The 5825-nt window shown below is 43.7% G+C and overlaps 1 pseudogene; it reads right to left on the minus strand.

Annotated features, from left to right (window-relative positions):
- Positions 1 to 709: 709 nt before the first annotated feature.
- Positions 710 to 5376, minus strand: LOC129172666 (cytochrome P450 2K1-like; annotated as a pseudogene).
- Positions 5377 to 5825: the final 449 nt, after the last annotated feature.

The following is a 5825-nucleotide window of genomic DNA, read 5'->3' on the forward strand; positions in this document are numbered from 1 at the left end:
TTCATCTCGTCTTGTGGACTCAATCTCTTGCATCGTCTCGTCTCGTGAGTTGGGGGTCTCATGGCACCCAACTGTGACGTGCAGTCAGGGGAGGCAGGTGAGGCAGAGCCTCATTTGTCATGATGAAAAACAACATGAATAACGTAAAAATAAAATAATAGTTGTTCATTGAACTGCATTATAAATGCATTATGTGTATGATTCCAATCGTTTTTAACATTTTAATATGTAAAAATCGCTGAGTTTGCTCATTTCCTGATAAAATACAGGGCAGAAACCTAAGATGAGGCCACCGTGAAAAAAAACTTTATTGGAAAACACAAACAGCAGTGCCAGCTAGAGCTAGATTTACAAACAAGTCGAATACAAGATATTTTGATGATCTGCTGAATTTGACTGCCAAAAGGACGGATTGTGTGTGTGTGTGTGTCTACATACTTATACCGCACGTCACTACAGTACAGTACATACGTCTCTGAATATGTTTACCTTCCGAATAATTTGTGTTGTACATTTCACAATTCTCACGTCTGCGTCAGGGACCACAAGCGGGCCAGGCATTCCCAAAAGATAAATCATAATGGAAGCAAACCTTTATTCAACACAATTTACATTTGTTGCTATGACTCCATAGCACAATTGTTTTTCTTGACAAACAATTTGAGTTTGAAGGTGAATTTGTGTCAGTAATATTAGCGGTTTTACACATTTATAATTTCAAGAGGAAAACCCTGTGAGATGATTGCAAACAACACAAAGTGCTCTCAATCTAACCTCGCATGCACGAGACAGCACACAGTTTGTGGGGTGCTGGGCTGAGGGTAGCTCCCACCCGTGGGGTCAGGTCCAGCTGGTCCTCAGAAAACCCCGGGGGAGGGGTGAAGCGGAAGTGCTGTATGAGTGTGGCGAAGAAGATGAAAAGCTCCATTTTGGCCAGACTTTCTCCCAGGCAGATCCTGCGACCTGGAGGAGGTGGAAAGACACTTGACGGGGAGGGGCATGTGAAGGGTGGGTGCCCCCCCCACGGACAAGTCACCCACCTGCAGAGAAAGGCATGAAGGCATCTCGCTTGAAAAAGTTCCCATCTTTGTCCAGGAAGTGGGCGGGATGGAAGGAGTGCGGCTTCTCCCACTCATCCTCGTCATAGAGGACGGACGTGAGGAGAGGATGCACCGTCGTCCCCTGGAGACCAAAACCACTCACATCACATCCATTTGCATCCTTCTAGAATGTCTGATTTCTCCTCGGGCACACCTTCTTGATGAAGTGACCCTGGAAGGTGACATCCCGACTTGTCCTGTGAGGAAGCGCCATGGGGATGATGTTGCCCACCCTCAGGGTTTCGTGGATGACGGCGTCTGTGAAGGGCAGGTTCTTCCTGTTCTCCACCTGGACCTGCCGATCCCCGATCACCCTGTTCAGCTCCTTACGGACCTCTTCTGAAAGTTTACTTGCAGCTTCGTCATACAGTAGCGTTTGTTTCCATGGGACTACAAAAGCTTTCTTAATGATGTGGTTTTTAATAACAGCTCTATCTGCTGGTCCTGCTCCTTGACTAAGCTAACTCAGCAGCGGTTGCCAGACTGCGGAGCTCCTTTCTCAATGAGTAGAACCACTTGCCTAACCACGGGAATATGTTGTACAACTTTGGAAGAACAAGGATTTGTTTGGAGAAGCTTCTCACAGAAGTCATTCTCTGGCTGTCTGTAAGATCAGTGGTGTGCCTCAGGGTTCTGTCTTAGAATCACTCCTATTTATTCTTCAAAGGAGAAATTGAGCAATAACACAAAAAACAAGACTTCTAATCCTGACGTCTCTAAGCACATCTTGTTGGGTTACTAAGACTTGAACTAAAGGTACAGCAGGTGTCCACGTGTCCCTCAAGGTCCAATCTAGGACGAATGATTGGACACCAAGGTAACGCTTCACCTGTACATGCATGTTCTTAAACCATCAAGGATATAAAAGCAGAATCTTTGAGGGTACCACCCAAGAGATTTTGATCTTGTCCTTCTAAGTGTGTTCCAGGTAACCACATGAGACATATTAAACTTTCTTCCCTTATGTTTGCTTCTGGCAGCGCAGTTGTTGTTTAACTGCTTGTTGTCTCCACAGGACATGTTTAACCCCAGTAAGGTTGCATAGAAAGGAGGACCTGCATGGTTGATGTGCCCACTATCTGGACGATTTTGCTGCTGCGCTGCACCATAGCAACAAAGACGGGGTCGTCGTAGCGGAACCTGCTGCCAAACACCAGGGAGCAGATGTTGGACACAGCGTAGTTGATGATCTGGTTGTTGTCGAACGCGTCCCCTGTGACATCCACACCAGAAGACATCAGAAATGGCGGCCAAGCGGAACACAGAGAGGACAAGAAGACGTGTTGTTGTGGTTATGTACCTTTGTAGTTGTTGAAGACCTCCATGAGGTGTTGGCTTTCCTCAATGATCTTGTCCTCACACGCCTTCTTGCCCATTCCAAAGTCTCTCAGGTTGGTCAAAACGAAGCGTCTCAGCTCCTTCCACGAGTCTCCGTTGCTCCATATGACCCCTCAAGAGAACACACACAGTGTTTAGGACCTGACCTGTGTGTGTATATTTGTGTGTGTGTATTTGTGTTCTTACCGTACTCCAGCTTGGACTCCTTGGCGGTGGTCAGAGATTCTCTCTCTCCAAAGTCTTCGCCGTACATGACCAGAGCCTCCTTCACCGTCTTGTAGCCAGCCAGGACCACCACGTTCTGGGGCCCCATGTGGAAGGTGAAGACTGGTCCGTACTTCTTGGACATCTTGGACCAGGTGAGGCAGAGATTTCAAAATAAAAGTTCCAATATAGTGGAATCTCTAAAGTCAAACAATTTGACCAAACTATGAAATTGGATTTGCCCTCTTGTGTGGCATCACATGAGAGTTTTAGACCCATGTATTGTTTTAACACTGCTTCACTTCTTTCTACACTTGGAAAATTGTGACAAAACATTGTGCCTCTAACACCTAATGAAAGGTTTATGATGGCCAGTTTGACCCTGGAACAAATAATTTCTATTTACATGATTTCTTTTGAGGGAAAATTATTTTAAAATTGAAACAAACCAGATCAACCAGAGGAAAGGACTGTTTGACCTCACCATAGAAGCCACACATTCTTAAAGTCTTTCAAATAAAAGTTATGAGCACTCAGCTCAAAGGCGGACTTTGCTCTTTAGAAGCATCTAAAATGTTTGTTTTGTTAAATGTTTTGTATGGACATCATTGGAAAGACAACAAAAGGGCAGAACCAAACCAAGAGTCCAAAAGTGCAGTGGCATTATCATGGTCTACTGGCTTCCAGAGTCCAAAATAAACAAAATAGAGAATGTGTCACAACGTTCAACTTCTGGGTTAGAAAACACACAACAGTCTGCAGTTTGAGTGACAGTTGGGTTTGCGCTCGCTCACCTCCATGAGCCAATGTGGTCTGCGGAGGTCCAGCTGGAGCAGGTTCCCCAGCAAGGGGAGCGATCTGGGCCCCAGAGGCTCCTGGTGGGACTCCTGTGAGCTGAAAGCCGACAAGGAGACGACATAGACCAGCAGCAGCACCAGCAAAGCGCAGAGCACTGAGCTGAGACTCAGCGGGACAAAATCGTCCACGATCTCCACGTCTCCCAACCACAATGTCTTCTTTGTCCTGGCTTGGACCACTGTCTCTGCAGACAACAGGCCCAACCCACAGAGTAGGACTGCCTGTCTGGTATGAGGACACCCACTTGAAACAAAGCAAAACTATGACATCACTTTGACATTAAAATCAGAGTTCACCATTTTTCAATATGAAATGCACAGTCCAATGGTCTGTTGCTACAGGAATACTGCAACTCTATGGGAGCTGCTACAGGAGGCCTGAACGTGGCCACAAATGATGCAAGCAGTTGTCAAATAAAGCTGTGTGATTATTGGACCACTGTGGCATGTGATATTCAGGAGAAGTTTTTTCATTGACCTACAATTCCTGACATTGTGGAATTCGTTGAGAGACCAAAGGCAAGAGACAATAGTTTTGCCACTATTGTTGTGCCTGTTAAATATTTAGAGCCTGGAAACAAAAGGAACTCACCAGTAGAAGTGTGTATGTTATGTGGAGATGGACATTTGGATAATTGCATTCTTTGGAATGAAAGGACACAAGATGTCTTTTTTGAAGGAGAACGTGATGTGCTTTGGATGTGTAGGAAAAAAATATTATAATATATAATTATATAATTGTTATAATTATATCTGTATATAATATATAATTTACTGAGTGGGTAAATAATTATTACAAGTAGATTTTAGAATAACTGTTTGCATTGATGGTTATTGATTGAATTATTGTTGAGTGTCTTAAAATAAGTACAGTATAGATATAACTGTTTAATCAATTAATCTAATAAATTAGTGAATGATTACAAGTGGTTTACAGAAATAATGCTTTTTTAAGTAGTTAACAGAGTAGATGAACATCTGTTTAAGTGGTCAAAGGTTAAACAGAAAGACTGTTGGCCGCAGCTTGTACACACCAGGGTCACCAGCCCGAATGTAGTCAAAACAGAAACATTGGCCGGAGCAAAGAATGTTTTGTTTATGTCAACAACTACATTAAATGTTATAAGGACGGCGAGGGAGCCGGCTATCATCTGCTGGCGTCCAGGAGAAATTTATCTTTGGAGAGACTGACGCCAATGATCTGAGCAAACAAGTATAAAAATGACTATGGGACAATCGGGCGGGAGCCTTCTTTCATTTCAGCCAGGAGATGGGTGCAGGTGGATGAAACGGGGTCCAGGGTCCTGCAAGCTGCGGAGAACGGTCCTGTCTGACTTATTCTTCAATACATTTGGAAAAAATCTAATTTGGTGTGAGAGTCTTTTTTCCTTCTCATAACTGGAGATTAAAGGGCACGCACGTGGGAGATGAAATTGGGCTTAGTAATTAATTTTCCAAAGTGGTCCTTTGACCTTAAGGGGGTTGTGGAGAATTTCATCTCCACAGATGTCAGATTGTGTATTGGGCAGAGAAGGTGAGGTAGTGTCTGTGCAGTCCAGTGGCTTGATTGGAGCTGGTAAGATGGGCAGTACACTAGCCAGAAGGGGACATGAGGTCTTGGTCACTTATGCGTTTTTGGATCCAGAAAGAACTGCTTCATTTTGTACAGAGCGACTGATGAACCAGGTTAACTTTACAGGGAAAAGGCGTGTAATCCTTGGGAGAACTATGGGACATGAGAACGTGGTGGACTTGGAGGTGGCTGGACTGGATTCTAACACCTGTGTTGGATTGCCAGAGGTCCTCACGCAAGGGAGAATGCCTGCACATGAAGGGAACTTACCATTTGAAAAGCCCTCAGAAGACGTCCACACCATCTCATTGGCGCTAATGTGCCACAAGCTCTGGAGCAATGGGAGGTGGTTGGACTGACTGTGTTTTAAAAAGGGGTGTCACAAGACACCCAACGCACAAGACAAGACGATGCACGAGATTGGGTCCACAAGAACGAGACAAGACAAGATTTTAACGTTAATTTGAACAATAGTACAATGAAAAAATATGACTGGACAAACAACCTTTATTGTATGGAGTCACCAAACAATGCAGATGTTTTTTTAAAATGTTTATTGTCCCACAGTTTGACACTAAATGTTCATTATTGTCAGCATTTTTTTAGACCAAATATGATTATAACAATATATAATAATTGTGCTGTCAATCGATTTAAAATTTAAGTTAATCACTCAGTGATCAATCATGATTAATCAAACCTTTACCTTTGGCTTAATCAAGTAGACTTTATCTACTGAAGTAATACAATTGG

The sequence above is a fragment of the Dunckerocampus dactyliophorus genome, chromosome 19 (assembly GCF_027744805.1).
Source record: "Dunckerocampus dactyliophorus isolate RoL2022-P2 chromosome 19, RoL_Ddac_1.1, whole genome shotgun sequence".
Taxonomy (NCBI): Eukaryota; Metazoa; Chordata; class Actinopteri; order Syngnathiformes; family Syngnathidae; genus Dunckerocampus; species Dunckerocampus dactyliophorus.